The sequence below is a fragment of the Ixodes scapularis genome, unplaced genomic scaffold, assembly GCF_016920785.2.
Source record: "Ixodes scapularis isolate PalLabHiFi unplaced genomic scaffold, ASM1692078v2 PGA_scaffold9__187_contigs__length_104089568, whole genome shotgun sequence".
Lineage (NCBI taxonomy): Eukaryota > Metazoa > Arthropoda > Arachnida > Ixodida > Ixodidae > Ixodes > Ixodes scapularis.
The window spans coordinates 91,731,102-91,758,011 of record NW_024609884.1 but is presented as its reverse complement, the minus strand read 5'-3'; the positions used below and the strand labels follow the sequence as shown (position 1 = coordinate 91,758,011).

General features: G+C 45.6%; 1 pseudogene; it reads left to right on the top strand.

Moving 5' to 3' along the window:
* The first annotated feature begins 405 nt into the window (after nt 1–405).
* Nucleotides 406–26,910, top strand: part of LOC121047997 — a 164,793-nt pseudogene continuing 138,288 nt past the window's right edge.

Below are 26,910 nucleotides of genomic sequence, written 5' to 3'. Positions count from 1 at the left end.
ACCGCCCTCGTTCGGTTGGTTCTTCGGGTCAACATGACGGCGGAGTCTCTGCCTCACCAGCTCCGTTTCCAAAGCGGCACCGTGCTTGTCGTCACAACCGGGCGAGCGCCGGTGTGCCTCCGATGCAAGCGCGGGTCACACACGACGTGATTACAAGGCGCCCAGGTGTGAAAAGAGTCGTGCGTTTGGGCACGAGACCCGGGACTGTATGCGGTCTTATGCACGAGCCGCCGCCAGTCACGTTCTTGAAGACGAGAGCACGAACCACCTCATGGGCAAGGAGAAGCGGAGGAGTCTGTGACGCCGTTGACACCAGTGATCCCAACACGGGACACTCCAGCAGCAGGCGTCGAGACCAGAAGGATGCCAAGAAGTCAACATGACCAGGCCTTCACAGCGGCCCCAATGTCGGAGAGCTTCGCGCCGTCGAAGCTGCACGACGAGAAGGTGACAGCGCAGGAGGCATCGGCCTCGAACGACGAGAACAGCGCACTGGTTGAGGACAACGTGAGCGAAATGCACATCGAGGGCAAGACTGCCAAGTAACGCTTTAGCGAGTATAGTCAGAGAATCTCAACGAGCCTCTCGAGCAGCCGAAGCGTCGGCGCCTTGCGGCGGCGGGTAAGAGGGCATGCCCGGGAAGCGTATTGCCGTTTGCTCATCGAGTAAAACAATGAAGCACATCCAGGGCCCTGATTGGCCTATTTGAACGTCCCGGTCTTTCGCTAGCAGGAGAGGACAATTACCCTTTCGCGTTCGTTGTTTGTTGTTTGATATAACAAGACGGTTCTCACCGAAGACGGCGGCGGGGTCACCTTTTTCTGGCGGTTCAGTGGGGAACGGCAGGGTGCATTACTGGGGTCGGGTTAACCCACCCGACCCCCCTCGTTCATCCCGCTTCTCGGCAACAGTTTCCGAAAGCAAAGCTGACGATAATTTGGTGGTGAATTCAAACCCCACCGCGTGGTGGAGCGTTAAAAGCATATTGGGCCAAATTTCCGTGTAGAAGCAAAACACGAAGATGGCGGCGTCGGTTCCCGATTAGGTCTCAAGCCTAGCCAAGCAAGCAGTCAGCCAGTAAGAAAATCTCTTGAGGCGGCATCTGTGTACGCGTGAAGCACTGGTGCGGGTTTCACCCACCCGCGACGCGCGCATTTGTGACGTACCTTAGAAAAGGCCAATCAGAGGCCCCGGATTCGCCCTTGGTTTTAGTCCGTGCACTCTAAAAAAACGTCTGTGCGTCTACTTTCATGCACAACTCTCGGAGAGCCAATCAGCGGAACTTAAGGAGGCAGTCAGCGAATGACGATGGCGAAACATGTGTTTAGACCAAAAAACGCAGTCTGAGTTGTGACATTAAGCAATGCCAAACGTCACGCTTGCATTGCTTAATGTCACAACTCAGTCTGCGTTTTTTGGTCTAAACAGATGTTTCGGCATCGTCATTCGCTGAGCTGCCTCCGTAAGTTGCGCTGATTGGTTTTCGAGTGTTTTGCGTGAAAGTAGACGTACAGTCTCGGGCGATATGAAAGACCCACTGGGAGCGCGTGGCCGAGGCGGTGGCTGGCGGGGGCGCTGCGAGCGCTCCGGGCAATTCCATTCTGCTTCGAGGGGAGGACGCTCACTCGGGGCTCAGCACAAACTGATTAGCGCGCGCTTTAGCTGAGCCCCGAGTGAGCGTCCTCCCCTCGAAGCAGAATGGAATTGCCCGGAGCGCTTGCAGCGCCCCCGCCAGCCACCGCCTCGGCCACGCGCTCCCAGTGGGTCTTTCATATCGCCGGAGACTGTACATACTTTTTTTAGGGTGTGAGGAAGCAACTATACGCGTCCGGCAAGCGGCCGTGGTAGCGCGACGTCGCTTCCCCGGGGTGACTCGAAGTCCCAGTAACGTGTAGAGGCTGCAGCGGCTACCTATCTGGAGCGCCAATAGGTAAGATTTATGCTGGAAGTATTTGACTTGCTCGATGGCAGTAACTCTTGAAAGTTTCCTTCGTGCCGCTACGCTTAACGTTCGGGGACTTATGGCTGTGCGTCGAAAACTGCAGCTCTACTGGCTGTTCGCTGAGCATGATTTGGACGGAGTCGCTATTCAAGAGTTAAGAGTGAGGGACAAACAGACCACGACCTACTGTAGGTCGTGATGCAGACAGTTTGTTGTGGCATATGTTGTGGCCGTTTCTGGCTCGTTATGAGGCATGCCTGAGTGACAGTGTTGATTTGTCCTGCCGATTACTCCTTTTTTCTAAAGAAATCGATCTGTGCTGTCGTCCACTTAGCCTTTCCATGCCCATCTGACAGGTTTATTTTGTTATAACATATTATAATATAACAAAAACAAGTGCGTCAGCGGATGTCGGGTGCTGACGTGTCGTTAATTGGAAATGCGACGCTGGTTTATGAAGGAATAAAATAACGTTTATTTTACCGGATTAACTTTTAATACATGAAGAGGTCTATTTTGCGGCTGTTACATGGCGTGCATCCGGTCGTTATTTTCAGAGCGGTTTCTTCTTCCCAGGCAGGTGCTATGGGCAAGGTTCAATTCTCCGAATCGCGCTCGCGAAGCGTCACGTGTCCGAGGATCTACAGTGCGCCTCAAACTTAACGCCGCCACGGAATTTGCCGTTTCTGATAGTCCCTGTGGCGGTCGATTGAACTATGTCTAGAATGTTTGGGTTCCCGATTTCTATCCTCTCCTGAGAAGGCATACCGAACGTTTTGGTGACGGAATTAACAGTAAGTAGCCGACACGAGCTCAATGTTTGGAAACCCTGTAGCGGCGTTAAGTTTGGAGTGCACTGTACTTTACACATCCTGCCAAGGCCAGACTAAAAAGCTGGACCAGCCTAACCTGTTGAGGATTACATTACAGTGGTGCGAATCGCGCTCTCAAAGAGTCCCGTGTTCGAAGCGCACTGCCTCCTCCCCCCAATCCCCTACCCCGCATTCTTTGGTTCTTGTCCTCGCGGGGGGTTCTTACACATCCTGACGATTCCAGAAAAACAAGCTGGCCCATCTAACAAGTAGCAACGTTATCGCAGCAATGAACGGCGACCGTCACCAGAAAGACGTCACCATCTTTTAGAATCCCTGCCGCCGTGGTGCGGTCTCTCGCTGGAGAACGACTCCCGTTCATAAGGTCACCTCCCACTAAATCCTCTGGGCATCTTTTCTGCCATAGTGCCTCAAAGATTAGACGAAAGACTGCGTCACCACCACGGACGGCACCTTATTTGTATCGCAGTTTGCCAGACATAAATACCGTAGTCTTCCACAAGAAAGTATGTTCCAGCTCCCTGGCATTCAAAGACCGAACTATCTATTGCTGGGCGCTGCGCCCACTTTTTTCTTCTCGCAGTTCCTAGTCGCGTGTGAAGGCTACTGTACCATTCTTCTAGAAAGATAGATTCGTAGCAGTGATAGCGACGGTTTTCGTCTGCTTCGCCCTTGCCTTGCTGCTGCCCGCGTGAAAGAAAAAAAAAGGGGGGTTTTGGCCGTGATTAAGAAACTTAGGTTAAAAAGCTAATAAACGCTCGACACCCTTTTTTGGCCATAAATACGGGTAAAGATACTATGAGTATGCATGTAATTATAACCAAATATGGCCGGCGCTATACTTCGTTTATAAACACCCATAATCATCTTTGGTTATAATTATTGGTTATAACAAGCGATCGGTGTCCTCTTTTCGTTGCTTGTATAGCCTAAACCGAACCGTGGTCTAAAACCGGTGTGGCTATGAGGTGCGTCGTTTGTGAGAAGTCCGTGTACAGTACAGGTGGTCTCTGTCATGAAACGTCTGCCTCTAACCAAGAAGGCCGCTTTGGAACGCATGTTATAAAAGCCCCTTTTACTGCCATCTCCTATTCCCTTTTCGTGCAAGATGGCAACGGCCACCAAAACTCCGTTACCATGGCCCGGGCTAAGTGTTATGTTTGACCCGAGGGAAACGAAGTCAGACAATTTGCTGTTCAAATGTCTACTCTGTATGCCGAAACTCAAGCTACTGAGCACATCTAGGACGTCGAACTGTAACTTGGAAAAAGCACATTAAGCTAAGTTATTTTTCAATGTCACTTCCTTTTTTCTTTCGTTAAAATGTCGTGGTTAAGTTTGGTTAGTCAAAAGAGCGCAGCTTCCTTTCGGGATCGTTTTGTAAGTCGCAGTTTTACAGCTACATCTCACAATGCTCAATAATGTAAGCTAGCGAAAGCTCTTCGAAATAGGCTTAATTTTTTGTACTTGTATATTTGAGAAGGAGGGCAAATCAATCATGGCAGTTATATATAAACATAGCTATTTCATATTTGTTTATGTTTTCGATTTATTTAGACAGTTTTCTTATAGTAATTCGTGATACAGTTTCTTTACTTAATATTTCGCTGTACAACACCTCTCATACCTAGAAATTAACAACGGTGCTTCGCATTAGTCCTTTTTTTTTTTTTTTTTGTTTCCGCCAGTTTTTTCATTCGCAGAAGCTATCAGAGTTCGAGGTGCTTTCAAGCAGACGAAAAACCGAGACCACAACCCCCTGTCCTGAGGCGCCCTTGCTGAAGCAGATGAGGATCGACCAAATGCATCAAGTTCACGTTTCTCAAGAACGGTTCGACAAGCTTGTGGAGACGTTTGTGGTTGAGACGCTAGTCATTCTCGGTCATGGAGGAGCCGTCGTTTGTGAGACTTTTGGGCTCAGTCGCTTCTGAGAAAATGCTACCCTCACGAAAGGTGATAATGACAAGGAGGCACGCAAGCTTCAACAAAATGAAAGCCACCCTAAGTGAGACATTCCGAAACCTGGATACCTAGGCTTGAGATTTGAGAAAAGGTACACGGAAGTGATGTAATAGAAAGGAGGAACGTATCCTAGCAACACTCACGTGGCGGCTCTGCCCACTTTGTCGCCGCTATGTCATCGCAAACTTGACACCTGTCACCCGTTTGAACGACGTCCAAAGCCAACCCCCGGCGAGCGGAAGGAGCTACGCAGTCCCTGAGGCGCTCCTACGCGCGGAATAAAAGGTAGGATTTATTACGACACGGCGAGCAGTTTCGGCGTTTAGTGAAGGTACGGCAACCAATCCTGTGCGTCGCTGGCCGTCGTATCTGTTCTAGTACAGGTAAAAGTATTGAAAAACAATAAAAACCTAATGTGCGTTGTTGAAAAAAAACGAGTTTTTGTGTCCTTTTGCAATACATTTAAGAGTTAATTGGAGAGAAAGTTGTTTCAACATTACAAGGAATGCCAATGCGCGATACGCCCCTTCTTTAAAGCAACATGTCGGAGCAAGCCAGAATCGCGCGCTTGACCGCTGCACATAAAGAGCTCCCGTTACCAGCGTTTTACGGTCCCAGGGTGTAATGAACGTGCGGAAGCAAGCAGACGACCTGGACAAAGACGCCTGGTTGCTCTGTTGAACCCAAGATACATTCGGTTGATATGACTTAACCTGAGACAGGGAAGAAACAAGATACGTAAAAGGGACAGTCAACGCACAGCGTATCCAAAAACAGCTGTGTATTCGGAAACGTGCGTTTCTTTTCCTCCCCTGTCTCAGGTCAAGGTATGTCCACTTTTCACGAGCTCGCCTGCGCGCTCACCTTTATTGAGACCTACAGTGTAGTCCTAACTTGCAACAGCAACTACTGTCATCTTGTCTGGAATACCTCAGTAGCAAACTTCGCCATGTCTTTTTTGTATATACATTATGGTCTAGCCGCATTTAATCTTGTCCTAAATATGGCAGGCCTCGTGCATATTAATCGATATGTTACGAAATACAACCTAGAGGTAGTGTGCTGCAAAACATGTTCAAATAAGAGATCAGTGTTTGACATAACATGTAATTTAAGAATGTTTAAGTGTTTACGTTGTGCTATGCTGGTCAGTGTTAATTTTTACTCTCGTGAATGAAATATTGCAACCCATGTTTTCATATCATTTTACTTTTTCAAGTTACGGTTTTGCATTCTAAAAAATAAATCACCTGCAAAAATAAACTAGTTGTGCAACATAACATAAACCCTGATACTCTACGTCAAAAAGGACACATACACCGAAAGGTCTCAACGACAGCTGAAAATTTTATTTTCCAAAAAGTGCTTAAATAGGCACCGTGACAAAAAGTAAGGGAGAGAGAAACCTGCAATATCTTGAGAGATCTAACTTACACAAATCCCAATACTAACATCAAGAGACACACCTGAGTGATGTACAGTCATAATACAGAAAGTAATAACGGGATGCTTAAAACCACAGGGGAAATGAAACAATACCCAAAATGGCAATATCACTGGTTTAATCAACACTAAGAAATAGGCCTTTGCAGGTCTACAGATGGTGTAAAGTATTTCTCGGCTCTTTGCAGGGGCAAGCCAGGTGTCTTTTGTCGGTTTGGCAACCGGTAAACTTCTCTGTCATTATCCCAAGCATTTCATGCCTCCTTCTCATAAAATGGAAAGGCTATCGATATCACCGCCATGCACTCAGCATATATCCGGGGGCAGTATCGTCCGTCTCTAAACACAGCATATGAAATATCTGTGAACAGGTCCATCATGTTCCTCGACCTCACGCTCGAATTTGAAGATATAAACACATGTTGGAAGTATGAACCAAGGTCGTGCAAAGGATTTCTTTTGTTTGTATCTCGTCATTCAAAAACTATAAAACGCAGTGTTTCCTACAGTGCTCTTGTATCGGCCTTAAAGAAATATGGTCACCAGAATAATCGGCATTTTTTTAAGCAATTTTCCTGCCTACGTAATTCTGGGTATCCGATTGGCTTCCTGGTAAGCGCATCTGAAAACATCTACACCAAACTAACACAAGTCAGCTGACTAAGATATGGAAGAGAGAAGACAACCCTATTAACAAATCCACCAGACCGGTTGCACCATTCTAGTGTGGTCTAATGTGCACTTTAAAACACACTAGGCTGATCTGGTGTGCACACCACAGCACACTAGAATGGCATGACGTGCACACTACGCCACACCAGACCAGTCTAATGGGCACACTACGGCACACTAATCTGGTCTGATATGCACACCAGGGTGCCTCTGGTGTGCATACATTACGGATATACATCTAAAGTTGAATGAAAACGTGTTTTCTTGTAAAATTAAATAAGATGTATAGAGCTGAAACACCACATTTGATTTTATAAGGTCCTCAATTCAAGGGGCGATGCAACAATTCAGTTCGAATAATATGTACTTTGCGGAAGCATGCTGACACATTGTAACAAAAGTTTACCCATACACTCCAGCCTGACGCACAGAATAGAGGTTTGTCTCGTCAACAATCATCGTCAGCAGCTTTTCATCAATGAAAATTGAAAATATTTCACTGGGCTTTTTACATCATCAGAGGCCGTAAACACGGGTTCCGCAGGCTCCACAAAACACCGGTCTTCCTTTCGCCAGCCGAAAACTTGCGGCGGTGACTTTTGTTTCTTTCTTGATGTTGACAGAACTGGAAAGGCGGGCGTTCCGCCTTCAATTTCGTTATCGCTTGGAAGTTGTGTTGTTAGGCCCTTCGTTGGCAAGTTCTCCTCGTCACCGTCACTCACTCCACTATCACCAGATCCCGCATCGGACACTGTTCCACTTTCCGGAATCACAAACTAAACAGGGACGATCGTGACTTCGTGTCTGGTAGAAAGATCCTGATAGAATTTCCATCGGGCAGCAGTAGAATACGAAACTTGAAAGAAAAGAGCACGGGTCAAATTCTATCAGTAAGAGTAAAGCTTTACGAACCACGTAATGCACGTCGGTCGGAAATGGCTATACGCACTACGCGGAGAGCTCATGCCATTTTCGTCACCCTTTTCGAACGGCGCATTTATCACTGGGGAGCTCGTTAACACAGCTTCCCGCCTGCGTTCACGCCGCTTCGCGGCGAGGTATGCGGCTGCAAATTACAAAACTTAACCAGCACACGCTACTTCTCAGTGTCCAGCCGGCAACCCAAGCCCCGCTGTCTCCGATCGCACCTCCGGAAAGGGAGTCCCATACCATTTAGTTAGGCCCTCCGCGGATGGAACCCGCGTCCACTTGCGTATGAAGCCGACACCTTACCACTATGCCCCCTATGCCACATTTCTTTTCCAACAAAAACAAGTTTATTTACATATCGCAGTTACACGTAACATGCGTGGACACTTTCGTTTTATACGAGTTTCGCGTAGCGCGTATAGCCATTTCCCGCCGAAGTGCACTACGGAGTGCGTATAGCTTTACTCATCAGTAAACGGGTCAACACAGGGATGAACTAAACCACACCAAACAGGAAGCTTTCTTCCGACAATTACAGCTGATTCCTCGTGCATAGGTATGTAAAATTCAGAGTGAACGCCTGCCCCTAAACTATCGCCCAATCTACTTACCTGGCTAAACATTTATCGGCTTAAAACTACCGAAACACTGTCAAATCTAAGCACGGGAGCGTACACCACTGAAATCACAGAGCTACTATGCGACGTCCTCTCTTACACGATACGCATATCTACTCTTTACTTTTTGCCGCGACTTTCATACATTTCAGGGTAAAATACGTCTGCCCTAGGGAATCCAGAACTTCTAAAAATGCAAATTAAAATATTTCAGAGCAAAGTGCTGCTTACCTTTGTAACAGCAGGTCGAAGTGCGTAGCACGGCGTGCACGATGCGCGTCCTGGGCGCCGCCATGCACATCGGAGCCGACGGAGCGACGGAGTATCTGGAGAACCCCTCGCGGCGAAAATTCGAGACCTCGACACCGAAACCAGAAAATACATCTCCTAAGATACGTTGAACATTTCGCCTCGGTATTGTTTTGGGTCTCCCCAAAAAACTATTATTATATTGAGTGTATCCTGAAGATACACTTTGCCTTAAAGGGTTAAAAAAATAAAAACGAAAGGAAAACATTTGTGTTGCTAGAAGTGGTGGGCATCGTCAGCGGCGTCTGTGCACACTGGGCAATTTTTGACTCGCCAGAAAGTCATGAGACAATACATCAACTGATTAGGATTCGCAGCAGGGAAGAGCACAATTTAGGACTAAAATTTTGTAGGGACAAGTCTGGTATAATCGTTTTCAACGACGAGAAGGGGGAGTCCCTGGAGATACAGGACACACTGATAGAACACGTAGAAAAGTACAAATATATGGGAGCATGGTTAAGTGAAGGAAGACTGTATTTAAAATACCATGAAGATATTGAAATAAAGAAGGGGAAACGAGATTCGGCTATCATGAAACACAGGGCACTATGGAACTATAATAGATATGAAGTCGTTAGGGGTGTATGGAAGGGAGTCATGGTGCCAGGACTGTCATTTGGGAATGCGGTATTGTGCATGAGGTCAGAAATCCAGGCAGGTTTAGAGATACAGCAAAGGAGTGTGGGTAGGTTGGCATTGGGTGCACATGGGAATACACAAAATGAGGGAGTACAGGGGGATATGGGTTGGGCATCTTTCGAGAGTAGAGAAGCGATCAGTAAAGTATCATTTGAACAAAGACTAGCTGAAATTGAAGATACACGGTGAGCAGCGAAAGTGTACAAGTATCTATATATGAAAAGTCTAAACACTAAGTGGACAAACCGAACCCGCAAGCTGAGATTTAAATACAGTCAACGACATGGAGCCGATCAGAACATACCAGTAGAAAAGGGAGTAAAAGAAATAGAGAGGAAATTGTGGGAAGAGAGAATGCAAGGGAAATCAGCTTTAACAATATACAGGGCACAAAAACAAGAAATAAAGAAGGAACAGCTGTATGGTAATTCAGTGGGGAGCTCTTAGTTGTTTGAAGCTAGAACGGGGGTACTACGAACGAAAACGTATATAGGTCTGAATTCCAAGAAGTAGACACTCTCTGCGACGTATGCAACCGCAAAAGGGAAACTGTAGAACATGTAATTTTAAGGTGCACGGGGCTTCGTCCCACCCTCTTGGGGGGGATGACTACGGTTTTGGAGGGGCACTGGGTTTTCCGGGCATGGATGGACGAATGGATAGGGAAATAATTGCGGTGACTAAGAGGAGATTGGAAGAATGGTGGAAGAGATCTAGGGAAGGATAAAAAAAAAATACAGATAAAAATGGGCAATAAATTCAATTTAAAAGAGAGGGGGGGGGGTTCTGTTATAACAAAGTTATAACAAAGGAATGACGAAATGTTAGGCTAGGTGGCGCAAGCTGCCGCCCGTTACAACGGGTATATCCATTACCATCCATCCATCCATCCAGCTGCGCCAGCCGCGAAGGATGGAGAAAAAACGGTCATGGGAGCAAGTCACGACAAAAGGTAAGGAAATTTCTTTGTTTCTTTTTGTTCTTGTTGCATTGCGATTCGGGGATTTCGCATTATTAGATCTGCTGAGACACTTGTAGCTTGATCTTCAGTGAACGATACGAGCCTGAATGTATAGCTTTACAAAAGAAAAATTTCCGGGCAGCTATCAGTTCGAAAGTCTGTGTTATTCAGCATAGCCAGCCGGCAAGCATATTCTAGAGTTGTTATTTGGACACCAAATTGAGTTGTCTTCACCACTTGTGTCGTCGCTCTATAATAATGGCCGCCCGATCGGCATGTACTTCGCTCGTCTCCCAGGGAGTGACACAACACAACGAGAAGATAGCAAATCGGTTTACAATACTTCCCAGTTGTCCGTCTTCGAGAGCCGGCAATGCGGCCCGCTGAACCGGGTTGTCGCCCGTCATTCAGAGCTCGCAGTCGCAGTCCACGTCCAGGGGGGCTATGTTGCGCTTTTTGCACTCCCAGGAGACTAGGGAGAGGGAAGTGACGTCAACAACGCAGCAAATGCAGATTGGATGTTGATTTTGTTTTCTTCTGTCAACATCCAATCTGAAATTGCTATGGTCGTTGACGTCACTTCCCTCTTCCAAGTCTCCTGGGGGGCTATGTTGCGCTTTTTGCACTCCCAGGAGACTAGGGAGAGGGAAGTGACGTCAACCACACAGCAAACGCAGATTGGGTGTTGATTTCGTTTTCTTCTGTCAACATCCAATCTGCGTTTGCTGTGTCGTTGACGTCACTTCCCTCTTCCAAGTCTCCTGGGAGTGCAAAAAGCGCAACATAGCACCCCTGGGAGTGCAAAAAGCGCAACATAGCACCCCAGGCCTGCGGATCGTCCTTCCCACGCCAGCGCTGCGTAGGCAAGCTGTTCCGGGCTACCACAGCCCACGTCTCCCTGCGGAACCACTCCGGGATCATCATGGCCTAGGCCGGTATGGCGAGGGCTCGTCGTTTCCGCCGGTCCTAATCCAAACCTCGCTGGTGGAACGCTCTGGGAATCACCATGAGCCAGACCAGCCAAAACGGCTCCATCGTTCCTGAGCGGCCCCTGCCTGGTGCAGCACGCTCTTCCTGTTTCCTCGCGCTCGCCCCGGCTAGAAAATGTGGGTAATTAGAAACATACTCTGCATTCTAGAGAACAGTACGCACGTTGCAATGGCTGTACTGTGATATGCAAGCCTGGTGTAAGAAGATGACAGGCAACAAAGTGCGCATGTGAGAAGGATATTTACGCTTCACATGAGCTTTTTCTAAAGAAAACTTACGCATCCTGTTTTCTGCATGCCGTCAAATTTGTTACCAGACTCATCATTAAATTTGGTTGCCGAAACAAACAAAACTTTATGTGCTACGAAAATCCGCTATTTGAGAACTCGCAGGTTCGGAAGGTTTTGGTTACGACCGCGCGTGTGCCGAACGGCTATGCACACATACAAATACGACTGCCGGGTCGGGCCAACGGGCCTCTCGCTTTTTAAAGGCCTGATCGCCTGATTCTCGCCGTCACAGCGAAGCAACAATCGACCCTATTGTTCCTACCGTACACTGTTAGAAAAACTCCTGTCAAAATATGGGACACATACATGCTAACCTTGTTGCCACAACATGTACTGTATTACAGGACTACAGAACATGTTCCATACTTCTTTAGTACGGGACATGTTGTTGCTGTATGGGCAGCTACAACAAGTTCCATACACCATCATCACGGAACAAGTACTGTATGCTACAGGAAATGTACCATCGTGGCACACAGCAGCACATGTTCTGTTGCAAGCCATGCCAGAACATGTACCATTTTTACGAAGTACATTACATGTTCCAATGCGTCCAAAATGACACAGGTTACATTTCTTGTACGTACGGAAAAAGTTCAGCCTTGTTTGTGATAGTACTCGCCCCATTTTATGTTACTGCCGCTATTCATGAGTACATCCGGGCTTTGTATGTCACATGCCAAGCTCCTCCTTGAAAACGTTGATATGCGACATGCAAAACAGGGATGTCGTGGCAGTTTGCAGGCGCAACTTGATGCACGTCTTCGCAACATAAAATTACCTGCAATGCGCAAATGTTCCCCAAACTTGTATGTATGGAAAATTTGAACTGTCGTATCTAATGCGAGCACTATCCTGAAAACAGAACAATGAATCTGTGACATATATAGTCAATAGAACAGCCAGGAATGCCATGAGAAAGTGTTCACATGCTACGTCAAGTTTAGAGAGCATTGTACATGCAGTGACGGGGATAAAGGCAGATAAACATTTGTAAAAAAATCGTTATCAAACTAAGTTCACGCTTGGTCCTTTTGGTTCCAACCCATAGCAACGGACCCATTGCAAAGAAGACTGAACAGTTTGCTGCTTCAAAAATATTTACATTTATTTTTCTTTTAAATGACTAGAGCAGATACACAATAAAAAAAAAAACACAGTTCATGTCGCAAATATTTTGGGGGGCAGCTCAGCCATAAAAAAAAATATCAAAGTGAGCAGTCTCCTAAAAAAATGTGACCAAAAATTATGCTGACATGCTACATCTCGAAAAGAACCATCTTGGCGTATACAACAAATTGTAATATTAACAATAGAAAAGAAAGATTAATCTAAACAAGCACCGAAGTTTCTTTCCACTTCTTTTGGAACTTCGAGAACTTTTGGAGGGCTCCCTGCGCCTTCAGATGCACCAGAGCAACTTTTCTTGACGACTGCCGGGACCCCTCCTGCGGGTTCATTGCCACAAGTCGCCTGAAAAAAAGATAACATAAATAATGGGTGAGATTTCTTAGAGGAGGATGTATAACAGAAGCTAAGGAGTTCCTGGCTCCTTCTTTAACTTCTCTATCGGTTAGTAATCCAATCTGGACAAATTCTAAACCTCGTCTATAGTATACTTTCAAGCCGAGACACGCCCTTAATTTGGACAGTCCGTGCAGACACCATGAGCCTCCAAGTCTGATCCTTGCATCAAGACGAATTGTGATTGTACACAAAAAAACAAAAAAAAACAAAAAAAAACGATTCAGCTTACTGGCATCAGTTCTCAGTAATAACTGGACACATTTCGGATCTTGTGTCAGCACACAACGCTAAAACATTCTACAACCCGAGACGGAGGCTACAAAGAAGGACGAACACATCCATCTCAATTGAAACGTATGTCTTCGAAGCCTCCATCTCGGTTTGTAGAATGTCATATTAACCAGCTTGCCTGTCTAGTAAAGTTGTACCCAACGATACTTCGGTTAAAAAAAGGAATTCACAGTACCAGTAAATGCAATATTACAAAAAAACTTGCCTGGAGTGCTTAAGCAGAATATTCTGGTTATTATTAGAGGGAGGTTATCATTTGAGCCCGCTCTCGTTTCGCCCTTCTCACTTGGCCCTTCTCAAAACAACCATTCTCAAAAAAATCTTCTCTCTTGGACCTGGCGCATTTGGTCCTTTCCCGTTTCGTCCTTCGCATTTCAACCCTCCTCATTTGAGTCCGTTCTCGTTTCGCCCTTTTCACCTGGCCCTTTTCAAAACAGCCATTCTCAAAAATATCTCGCTTTGACCCGTCGCACTTGACTCGTTCTATACGAAAATCGTTTTTTTTTTTTGGGGGGGGGGGGGGGGTTATATTAATAAGTACATTGATATATTTTGTGCGTGCGTGTGTGTGTGTCACGCTACAGTCATACTCTCTCTGCCAAGGATTTTAGCAGTGCGTCGAGATCGTCGTGAAAAGCTACTAGCTGACAATAAAACAGACCAACTATTTATCGCAGCCAACTCATATTCCAAAATGTCACGTTTTTTGGGGTCTCTCGACCTGGGACAATGCCACCACTTCTATATTGCAGTGTTTCTCAAAAGGGGGTCGCGAAGACATCTATAGGGGTCCGCGAAGCCATGTCTAATCAGTCAAGCACGACAATATTAGTTGTCTTTCTTCACGTCGTTAAGAAACGTTCCAATTTTTGGGTGAGTACTCTCGTGCGTGTGTCAATGAGATAAGTCTACTTCACACTAGCAATTAGTTATATTCATTTATTAAATCATTATCATGATAGCCTATACCTTTCTATTCCCCTCACCCCGAGCGGGGTCCTCCATCATCTCCGCCTTTCTACAAGGGGCCCGCGAAACATCAATGGTTGAGAACCACTGCTAATATGTATGCTATTTCTGTTCAAACAAAGTTTCCAAAATAAAAGTTCATCGCTTTTTTTTTTCGTTTGCTTAGAGGAAGGGAAGGACGCGTCATTGTACGATTCTCAGTGCGCACCTCTACACATAACATATACCTAATGGTATGTTGGGGGCCCAAGCAAGGTAAGGCTCATCAACAAAGCCACGAAAGCATAACAACGTTAGAAGCATGCCGAAGTAATGCCATTCGGTCGTAGGGCGAACGGGCAAAATGAGAATGGGTCCAGTTGCGAAAAACAAGATTCGGATCTTATGAGAAGGTTCAAACGAGAAGGACCAAATGAGAATAGGACGAAATGTGCAAGGTTCAAATGCGAATGGGACGTTTTGAGATACACCCATTATTAGAATGCTGAACATTCATGTCTTTTGGTTCATATTAGTTATTCTAACTGATAAGCATAGCCCGGTCGCAGGTATATTCGTGTGCCCCTGCAGCACAAGGGCTCATGTATTTGAAGCCGATCGATACTAAGGCGGATTAAAATATAAGTTGCATGCTCCGTAGGATGCACAAGTTCTAGTATTGGTTCTATATGACAATGTATCTGAATACCAGATTCATCCTGATTCTTTCATTATATTGCAACATAATAATATGACTTACAGAGAAACGGTCCTCCCAAGGAGGTCACGCAGTTACTGCAGCACATCCAATTAATATGAGCAACGAATATTTTCAAGCGAATTGTGAATAAGGGTGTCTAGAAAGCAGCACGTTAACATCAGGCCTTTGCCTTTCTTAGTTCGAAGTTTCAACAAAAACATGGTACAACATGTTCCAGGTTGCTGTTGAACGTGCCAAACGAACACATATGCTAACGCTAATATTCTGCTCTACAAAACATATTTCTTTCCGAATTGCTGCCGAAAGTTAGACACTTTGTTTAATGTAATTGACAATGCCTCAGCGAAAGTGTGACCAAGCTGAATGAAACCCTTAATATCTACATGGGAATACTGCAATACGTTTGAGGAATCGTTATGCGCCTGCTACACCGAGCGTTTTTTTTTTTTTTCTTACAGATTTGTTTTAAAAAAAAAAGCCATGAAAGCTACACTTATCCGATTTGTGCGAGTGAGTTATACGCCCAGGGGGCATTTGGGGGTGGTTAATCTTCGCGATAAGTCGGATAATTAATTAAAATTCGTTAATTAACTTTTTAATTACTGAAAATAGTCATATGGTTCCAATTAGAAATTTGCTGAGCGTCGTCCAAAACCCCTAAATCAGTAATTTTTAGAAATACTTTGAGCGCGTGAAAAGAGCAACAGTGCGCTGAAGCTACTAGTGGAGCAGGTACAAGGCTGGGGCTAAATAAGAGACAGAAAAATCGCACAGGCGCCTTACCGCGACAGCTAGCTTTGTATGTGCTCCACGAGTTGTAACTTAAATGCACTACTACGCTTCTCACGCGCTGAAAGTCTTTCTAAAAATGACTGATTTAGTGGTTTTCGATAACGCTCAGCAAGTTTCTAATTGGAACCATATGTCTATTTTCACTAATTAAAAATTTATTTAACAAATTTTAATTAATTAGCCGACTAATCGCAAAGATTAGCCACCCACATAATGTCCCCATTGGCGTAGAACTCACTTGCAGAAACCGAATAAGTGTAGCTTTCATGGCTTTCTTTAAACAAATCTGTAAGAATAAAAAAAAAAAACGCCCTGTATATGTACAGTGCTCACCAAAGGAACACGCTACTGTATTACCTCTGGAGATTACATCAATCCATGACGTAGCGCACAAAATTGTTGCATTAAGCAACATGTTATAGTTGTCGTTTGGCCACCGACAAGTTAGCACTTTTATGAGGTAATGAACAGTTGGTGTGTTCCTATAAGTTTCGGAAACATTGCACATTGCCAAATGAAAACAGAATTTGAACTTTTTTGACTTGTACCATATTATATAATGTAAACGAAATATGTTTCGAGGGCTCAATATTTCCCGATTGAGGTCAAAGTTGAAGTTTTGGAATAATTTTCGGGTTCTAATTTTCACGATGCGGTGGGACCTCAATATAGTTTCCAATGTGTTTACATTTTACCAGAATTGTTCGCGGGACCTTTTTTTTTCAAATTGTAGGCGATTTGCGAAAATTAGGTTCTTGCGAAAAATAAGTCGATTACAGTCTTCGAAATTTCTAATTTTGAGCCAAATTGGCTTTGCCGGAAATACGTTGAAGAGCACACCATCATTCAAAAGAATGCCAAACTGCTTAGGATGTTGGCAAGGACACGATAACAGATTAGCTACATAATTTATTGCTAACGGCCTATTATGTCATTAATGCTGTCAAAAAATATTTAGCAGTTATTGCTGCTTCCCAGACGAAAAAAAATTGCCTATTTATTTCTTCATGAAATGCAATATCCACTAGACAATTCTACCACCTGAAGGAATTAGAACTGTCCATACGATACATTTTTACAAAGGAAATTCACAGCGCACATTTTTATAACTGAAAGGCACATCTATAGTTACCTCTAAACGAACTTCAACGCTGCTAGCAGCTCAACAGGGTACTTTAGGTATGTGGCGTACATCAGCTTCATGGCAGAGAGGAAGTTGACTCCTTCGAAGCACCTGGTGCCATCCAGTGGCAGTCGAAGATGCTTTTGCCTGAAAAAAAGTCGATTTTTTTAGTCATAAAGGAACGCTGAACCGAACGTTTATGATTTTAACTGTGTTTGAGAGCATTAATACCTAGGACTTCGGGAGTTATATTTTTTTTCAAACATGGCACACCTTTTCAGTTTTTATCTGGGGAGGAGATTCTAAGTTTCTTCCGGTTAACATATATATCCACGAGTTTTATCGCTTTATTCCGGTGATATATACAGTATTTTCCTTTAAATCACAAGGAGAAATCGCACTCCGTTGAGGTGAATGAACTTGATAAGCGATGAAAACAAGTCAAATCCAATCCTCAAAAAAAAAAAAGTGATCTTGACATTTAAAACCCAATTACAATTCACGAGCATGTCGCATATTCACGAGCAAGCTCGTGAATTGCGAGGTTGGTTAGGTCATGATGGGGCGAAAATATTTGTTTGGGGGGCTCTGCAGTATTTTTATTGGTAGAGCGAAGCTCTGCCACTATGGCCACGATTCGGGTCGTCCAATCAAAGAACATCAACGCGCGTCGTGCGTACAGCCACTTCTGGTTGAGCTGCACGACGTCGTGCATGTAGCATTACTCTACATAAAAAGGGTGTCCTCAGGCCATAAGCGGGAGTTCACTCTGAGCATGCGCAGCGTTCAGAGAGCTCCGATGTGGCGTCCAGTGAATACCACCTATTACAATAAAGGTTTCAACTCGACCGGGGTAATTTCGAAGTAAATTCGTTTATCAGAAGCTCAAGTTATTTAGGAAATATCAGTCCTGAAAAAATGGCATTAATTGAGTACGCAAAACGCCCGGAGCATCCGCGGCACGCACACGAGTATTACCACGACGATGATTGATTACTGGCTCAGCGCGGATAAGTTTACTGGGCGACTCAAAATATAGCACGATAATGCGTTACTATTCCTAAGATGCAAAAGCCTGCACTATTTCTCTGCATCAAGCAGGTGCCACCCTTATTTCACCGCATATTTAGCAAGCTGCCATGATCGCTCACACGGTCGAGTAGCAGAGGAACGCAGTGCTTCATTATGCTTTCAGACGCATTTAAAAAAAGAAAGTTAAAAACAAGCTCCGTTTCTCAAACGCTCTATTGAGAATATATTACGCTTTCAACCTTATGAAAATACTTCGTTCCTTAAAACATAACTGACCAATGTTCACGCCTTCTAATCCAATCTTCCCTCATCCTCCAATTGCCCCATCCCCCTCTTCGATCAAGCGCTAAACTTTGAACCATGTGAGGTTGAACTTGGCGGCGAAAGAAGTTTAATTCGACGCGCTGAAGCACGCGTGTTGACAGCGGCTTGGCATAATAATGCGGGAGTACTGCGAAAACTGTGCCCTCCTAGTGTTCAACTACTAAGTAGGAATAATGAATGCTTGGAGTTGGGCTAGTTGGTTTTACATTGATGGTATGCTGCGCTGCGTAGTTACGCGGAAAAAAACTGGAGAAATGAAGTTAATGCAGAAGGACAGACAAAAACATGCATGAATTGGCGCAGACTAACAACTGTTTAATTTCTTCCTCTTTTTTCTCCCCCGACCCGTATTTCCAAAATTGCGGCTAAGAAAACGAATGGTTGATGTTTTGAATTTGTTGGCTTCTGAACTTGATGGTGTTTGCTGTAGCTGCCTCTTTGATATACGAACTGGATGGTGTGTTTTTTGTAGCGTTTACCTGGGGCCTGATGTTTGCTCCGACAAGTTTGGTATCTTATTGAGTAGATCTATTTCTTCTTGTCGCAAAGCTAGTGATGGCTCACTGACGCACGCTCCGTGTCTACCCGAGGCCATGTGAAAAGCCTCGATTATTTCACGCTTTGTTCTGTCCTTTGATCTGGCCAAGATGGGAGTAGTGTCAAGGAGAGCTTTGCAGTTGCATTTTGAACAATGCGCTGCAAGGTTGCCAGGTGCTTGCAGTTGTCCGCATGCATGGTTGTGCTCCCTTAGTCTCTCGTTAAGACATCTTCCAGTCTGCCGGACGTAAGATCTTCCACACGACAGTGGTATTTTGTATAGCACACCTTCGACACATTCAACAAGTTTGCTCCTGTGTTTCACTTGACACAGTGCCTTGCTGTTAGTCTCGTCCACTTCATTGTTGACCTTCCTGCATAATCCTTTGAGCCTGAAAGGGGCAGATAGTGACACTCTGACTTCGTACCTTGCGGCGATGTTTTTTATCCTGAGTGAAACATTGTGTATATATGGCAGTACCACCTGTACATGGCAAAAGGAAATAGAGAACTACAGGGGTTTTTCCAGAAAAATGGAGTCAGCAAGTGCTTTAGATATGTAGACGATTTTTTGGTGTGTTTTCCAATACACGAACTAACAGACAAGGTATGTTCAAAGATCATGGAGAAGTTTCGAGAAGCGCACAGAGGACTGGATTTTACTTTTGAGTTACCTGAGAAAAGCAGCCTTCAGTTCTTGGACATCCACATGGCTTTTGATTACAGACACACATGCTGGATGTACAAAACTAGAGGAAAAAAACGAATTCTGCCGTATGATTCTGGACACACAAAGTTAGTAAAGAGGAGTGTTGCCTCAGGATGCATGTGGCGAGCAATTCAAAAATCGTGTCACCATAAAGTCTCAGAAAGTTTACAGAGGCAGACAAGCAGACTACACGGAAGCGATTATCCTGAACCCATACTGGTAGCTGTCGCAGAAAAATGTATTTCCACACTCACAGGAAAGTGCAAAACCAAGGAGAAGATCTTGGACAAAAGACCAATGGTGGTACTGCCATATATACACAATTTTTCACACAGGATAAAAAACATCGCCGCAAGGTACGAAGTCAGAGTGTCACTATCTGCCCCTTTCAGGCTCAAAGGATTATGCAGGAAGGTCAACAATGAAGTGGACGAGACTAACAGCAAGGCACTGTGTCAAGTGAAACACAGGAGCAAATTTGTTGAATGAGTCGAAGGTGTGGTATACAAAATACCACTGTCGTGTGAAAGATCCTACGTCGGGCAGACTGGGAGATGCCTTAACGACAGACTAAGGGAGCACAACCATGCATGCGGACAACTGCAAGCACCTGGCAACCTTGCAGCGCATTGTTCAAAATGCAACTGCAAAGCTCTTTTTGACACTACTTCCATCTTGGCCAGATCAAAGGACAGAACAAAGCGTGAAATAATCGAGGCTTTTCACATGGCCTCGGGTAGACACGGAGCGTGCGTCAGTGAGCCATCACTAGCTTTGCGACAAGAAGAAATAGATCTACTCAATAAGATACCAAACTTGTCGGAGCAAACATCAGGCCCCAGGTAAACGCTACAAAAACACACCATCCAGTTCGTATATCAAAGAGGCAGCTACAGCAAACACCATCAAGTTCAGAAGCCAACAAATTCAAAACATCAACCATTCGTTTTCTTAGCCGCAATTTCGGAAATACGGGTCGGGGGAGAAAGAAGAGAAAGAAATTAAACAGTTGTTAGTCTGCGCCAATTCATGCATGTTTTTGTCTGTCCTTCTGCATTAACTTCATTTCTCCAGTTTTTTTCCGCGTAACTACGCAGCGCAGCATACCATCAATACTAAGTAGGGTCGGGCCGTATGCCGCCCCCAATCAGGAACTATAAAAGGCTCAGCTTTATGCAGCTGGGAAGACGAGACGCTACACGCTGGGCATCCCGAACTTGGAATATACGACACCCTTAGAGATAGTAAAATAACACTGCGTTAGGAACAACTCAAAGTATACGTACCTTGGAAAACAAAGCCGTCTACGCACCGCTGAACGCCTCTGACGACGCGATAACGACGTCGAACTCGCCTTCCGAACGGGCAGCAGCACTCCGCAGCTCACGGGCCCACGCCGGCCGGCAGCGGCTTGCGCATGCGCGGGTGAGAGATGTCTTCCTGCTCGCGGCGTAACACGGCTCACGGGCACTGTACTTCCGCGGTCTGATAGAGTTCCATAAAAATTGCTGGATATCCGGCACTTTTGGGCGCGTTCAATTCGCTTATACCAGTTGAACCGACTATAAACTGTAGTCTTGTAAGGTTTTTTTTTATTTATACGGATAAGCTCATACTTATTGCCTAAATAGCACATTTCAATGCATATGGTACAATTCCCGTTTTTGAAAGCAAACAACACATTGTATGCATTTCCAGAAAACGGGACATGTTCTATTCGATTTTTCCACGTAGATTGATGCAATTTTCTAACAGTGTATTTCTCTACGTGGCATCTAAGTGACTCGTAAAACAACTTGTGTAAAATTGTTATTTTGCCAAATAGTCTGCTAAACGAGTTCGTCAGACCACTTTCCAAGCCTGCACATTTATTTTCGTTCACTTCAACAGCAACAATTACTGTAGAATTCACTTACTTGATGCGTCGCACTGCAGTGATTCACTTCTGTCGCCGTGTCGCTTCCCAAGATCTCGAGGGGAAGCGGTATAGTTTGACGCTTGAGTCGCCTTCGTGACTGTGACAGTCTTTCACGCATCAGTAGCGACATTTATTTTTTGGGAAAACCCTAGGAGTAGGCGAGATGTCACAGGAACCCGCTGAGGTCATAAAGACGTGAAGCCGGGACTTACTTTTAAGAAAAACGGTTCCTAAAAACGCTGGCGCTGATCCAAAATGCCACATTCACACGTGGTTTCTAAATGCGCCTGCCTGCACTCCCCGCGATCCGGACTGTCCAGGCCCACCCAGTCTTTCATTTTGCAGCCGCTAGCTGGCGCAACGTGTAGTGCGTGCCGAATTTTATTGCCGGTTAATATTTCGGTCACTTTAAATGAGGGAAGGGGGTGGAGTGCAGTGGAGAGGAGAGGACCCTATTGAAAAAGGCCAATATGAACTCGGCTTATTGGAAATATTGTATTCCAATGAAGTTAATGGAAACCAATAAAAACTTATTGTTATCCGATTAACCCAATACGCACGATGGGAATTCATATCGGAGCACAATATCCCGATATAGTATGCGGTTATTGGTATACAACAGGATATTGGAGCACAATATCCCGATATAACTTGCGGTTATTGGAATACAACACGGTATCGAAGCACAATATTCCGACAGAACTTACGGTTATTGGATTAGAATACGACACCGCGTGCATATTGGTGACCGACATGGACATACTGTGTGGCCACACGATATATAAATATCGGTCGTCGATCACGGGCCCAAAGGAGAATACAATATCGCGTGGATAAATCTCAGAACGAATTCCAAGTTACCAACATGAATTACGTCGGCATATACCGCGGACTAAGAGGATACGTAACACAGTATTGATCGCCCGTGAAGCAACATGTGGATATCGGTACGCCCACATATACGACATCGCGTGAATGATATCGTAGAACAGCAGGAGTTACCATACGGCAATACGAGAGAGAACGATATTGGAGGTGGATACACACAGAACACAAACGTTCCGCGTTGCAAACACATTAACATTGATCGAAAGCGCAAGTGTACGTACGGCACACAGTACACACAGCCTCGAGCGCTTGAAATGCTAGACAACCACCAAACCATTCAGAATAACTAGCTGGGACACCCGCGACCTACCTTTCAATGAGAAAGCCCAATAACGACGTGGTCATTGGAGTGATCGTTTTCAAACAAATGTTTATTGCAGTTTTAATGCAACAAAAGTTAGGTTACCGATGTGGGAACCCAAATCGAACGCGATACGTGACAATGTCAGTTCGCACGATAAAATAATGAGGATTAATGGGCTTGACAGGTCACGTGCTTCTTACCCGCACATTTATCGATATTGACCCACCTTTCTGAGTAATCCTACGTCGTACACAAAATCCACAACCACACACGAGCACATTTCACCCACCACTCTTCGTCGCCTGTTTCGCAAGATTCACACACTGTAAAAAACGACGGGAAAAATACGTGCATTTGCGCCATCAAACGATACGTTACAGACTCGTTTTATGAGAAAAGTTTCCATCGTCAACCCGCGCGCACGAAAGCTCGAGCGCTCGAGCTTCGGAGGCAGTTCGAACTCCGAAGGGAGGCGAGCCGAGCGAGCCGCGAGTAGCCCATCGAGCCAGACGAGCGGCTGAGCGAGTCCGCCTAGAGTTCCTGTATTCGCAACTCCAACGCCCTATAGGTGGCGAAGCGGTAGTTCCAAGATGGCGGAAGAGACGGGGATAGTTTCTCCAGGATATCCCGTGTGCCTGCTCGCTGACGCTGTTCAGCGCGCTAAAAATAATTTCTTTGTCTACAAATGTGAAGCGGTTAGGGAAGGATCATATTAGAGGTGACGGAGATGTTGTTGCACGTTAGGAAAACGAGCATGCTGATATTTAAAAGTTGCAGAAACCTCAAATTGCGAAGCTTTGGGGTGAGCGAGCGCATTTTAGGCACCGGCCACGTTACTGTTTGTGGCAGAATATTTTTGAGGGTGATGAAGATATGTTTGCGCTTTGCCTGGCCATTAGTGCTCTAAAAAGAGAGCCGCGAACGGTGACCGTCAAGCTTCGGAAGAGGAGCAATACACAGTATTGGTGTCTTCGCGTCACAGCCTCTCAACTCGCTGCTCAACATCTCAGTTTTAGTGTATTGCAACACGTAAACAAACTGCTCTATCGTTATTGATAGAAAGTTTGTTACCGAAGGCTACCGTGCGGTGTAGAATTACAACCGCAAGCTCGCGCTGCGCCTTTGAAGCACAATTTTCAGTGCGCGCCTGGAACGTTGCCGTGCTCATAACTCAAAAAAACAAATGTTGTAGTCTTCACACCCCTTGTCACATATACGACACTCCAGAACTTCAGTTCGCCGTGCATCCCACTGACGTCAAACTAACGGCCCCAACTTTTACGAGAGGCTTGATGACGGCGCAATATAAGATATTAAACAATTAAAGTACTCATCAAAGAGTACCAAAAAAAACAACAAAAAACACCGATGTTTTGCAGTAGAATTAAAAACAAAAACGATTACTTTTTTTTTACAGTCATTTACACTTACTTAAGCTATTTTAATAAGTTGCACAACTCGGCTGTCAAGCCGCTCGTAAAACGTTGGTAGCGTCGGTTGAACGTAAGCGCGCTGTACGTCCAACTGAAGTTTAGGGGTGTTGTGCGCTATGCAAAAACTGCCTATTAACAAAATCGGCGTGTTTAGGGGTTTTATTCATTGCTCTCTCAAAAAGAAATATCTTAATATACCGTACATTTTTGTACCGTGTTATTTGCAACATTGCGGTCCCTCTGGCCAAAACTGCGCATTCTACGCTCTCGTCATGAACGGCTGGCTAACACAGGCGCGCTTAAAATGCTTCGAGCATTTCTTTATTTGTTTGTAATTACCTAAAAGCAAGTACGGGTATTCTGTCTTTTTAAAGTGCATGGAATAAATGGTCATGTTCCTTGTAACGGCCTTAAAACGCGAACCCATTCCCGATTTGTATTGGTCGCCATACCGTTGCGCGACGAGTTTTCTCCTACTTATGGCAGAAAATAGACTTTCCGTAGACCGTACTATAAAGTCCTTCATTATTAGCGGGAGCGTTTACCGTCACATTGAGCACAGATTGAGCTGGCGGTCATGCACAAGACCAGAAATCCTCAGCTTATGCGATACACGAAAAGTCCCTAATGAAATTAGACATCCCGGTCTTTCGTGCAAGGCTGCTGCAAGGCGGAGCACAAGAATTCCTTTTTTTAACGCGCTCACTTTTTTCGTTAAAACGGCTTCACGCATGAAGGCCGACAGTCCCTGCCACCGTTTCCGCGCCGCGCTGCCGCTGCCGTCCCCGCTCCTCTGGTTCTCCGTTCGTCCGCTAGAGGGCGAGCGGCGCGCTGGAGTTGCGATCCCTACGGGAGCCAGAGTTGCGCATTTGTTTTCCCCGCGCCGCCACGTCGCTATTCGCCGAGATCCATCACGTGAGGAGCAAAGCATCCGTTGGCGTGAAAGAAAGCCACCTTTACGGTCGCTCCGCCGACGTTTCTCTTGCCCCGGCGTATGTTTCCCTGCTTTCCGCCTCCTTTTCCTCCTCTCCTGTTTTCCATGCGCGGCGGCGCGCGCGGCGCCGCTATTCGCCAAATTTAGTCACGTGAGGAGCAAAGCATCCAGCTCGTGCGGGAAAGCCGGCGCTACGGCCACGCGCCGAGGCTGAATGCGCAACTCTGCTACCGTAGGTAGCTATACAGGAACTCTAAGTCCGCCGAGTGGCCGAATCCGCCGATCCAGCCAAGCCTAGCCGAACCGCCGAGATTGCGCGATTGCGTCATTGCGCAGCGACCGCGACCGCGCGACCGCACCAACCCGGCGAGACGGCGGCGATGGCGGGACCGACGGATGACAGCTCGTCAAGTTCGTCGCGCACTTTGCTTGTGGGTTCCAAGTGAAACCAACGCACTTTCAATCGCTTCGAAAGGTACGTTAGACGACTTTATTACTTGCAGCATTGAGTGCTTTGGTATACACAGATCAAAGTGAACACTGAAGGACAGAAGGGAGACATGATGTTTTGAAATCGCAGCTTATTTTGAACGCATGCGTCCCCGCTGAAAGCGTCTGGCTGTGCTCTGTTGCAGACCTCGTTTCGACTGCGTGTACTCTGATGTAACGTCAGTCAGTGTTTACACTCGGCTAGCTTCGCTATCTTGTTATCTCATGTGCGAAATAGACGTAGAAACCAGCGCCTCGTCTCTTTCGGATATTCAACCTCCAGCCCCCTGGCTCCCAGCGTGCTTACCGGCGCAAACCGTTCCACGTGTTGGATTCGTGGGCTCGTTCGAAGAGGCGTTGTTTAGCGCTCACGAGTCGCCGAAGTGTTACCGGAGCTTCTCTTTACGAAAGTCGCGATCGACGCTGGGCTCTGAGCTCTTACTTTTTTCTTCCCTGGTAGACTAAGAGTGCCGACCATTCATCTGTGGTGCCGACTGGCGCCGTACGAAGTTGAGAAAAGCTAGCGAGTCTGTCAGATTTTCGTGATGCCGCCCAACTGCTATGCTACCGGCTGCGCTCAACGAATAATGTAAAAAAAAAAAAGCGTTTTCTAATTTTCAGTTTTTTTTTTTTTTTTTTTTGCCATGTTTCGTTTTAGTCGCCGCAAAGTAAATCGCGGCCGTACGTCGGTTGACTCCCGATTACTGTCTCTACATCGTAGATTGTCTCACCACAATGGTGCCTCGTTGGTGTGATCTTATTCTGATATCGTTACATCTTGCTTTTTCATCTTGGCACACTTCTAGACGACCTTCTACACATTGCACTCCTTGTCGACATGTCGCTGGTGTTAGAGACAAATCTGAAGTCGCTGTTTGCTCACTCCTTGGTGCACATATTTCATGTTCAACATCAGGTATTTGAAGGAGGCGCCATGAAACCCTGGAGTTTGTTTAGAGGTACCTCAACATACTGTATTCAAGTGTCGTTTTGTGTGTTTAGTTTCCTACAAAACCAAATTGCACTTTGTTCGTAATATACCCTATAACTGTTCACTACAATTAAAGTTGCTATGAAACATTGGCCACGAGAGGTGACTCGGCCAACGCAGCCTGAAAATTCCTCGCATAATTTTCTTCATGGGTCATTTTGAACATTGACAAATTTTCTTGTGAATAATGAGTGTTATGCACATGTGTTCTACTTTTCGTACAGGTACTTCAGTTAGATAAACCCCAGCAAAGGCAGCAAGACAGTCTCATGGAGTCACACCAAGGATAACTGCATTCCTGCTCGAGTCCCGAGTCTTGTCAAAAACTTCACTGAACATAATGGTACATTCCGTTTCC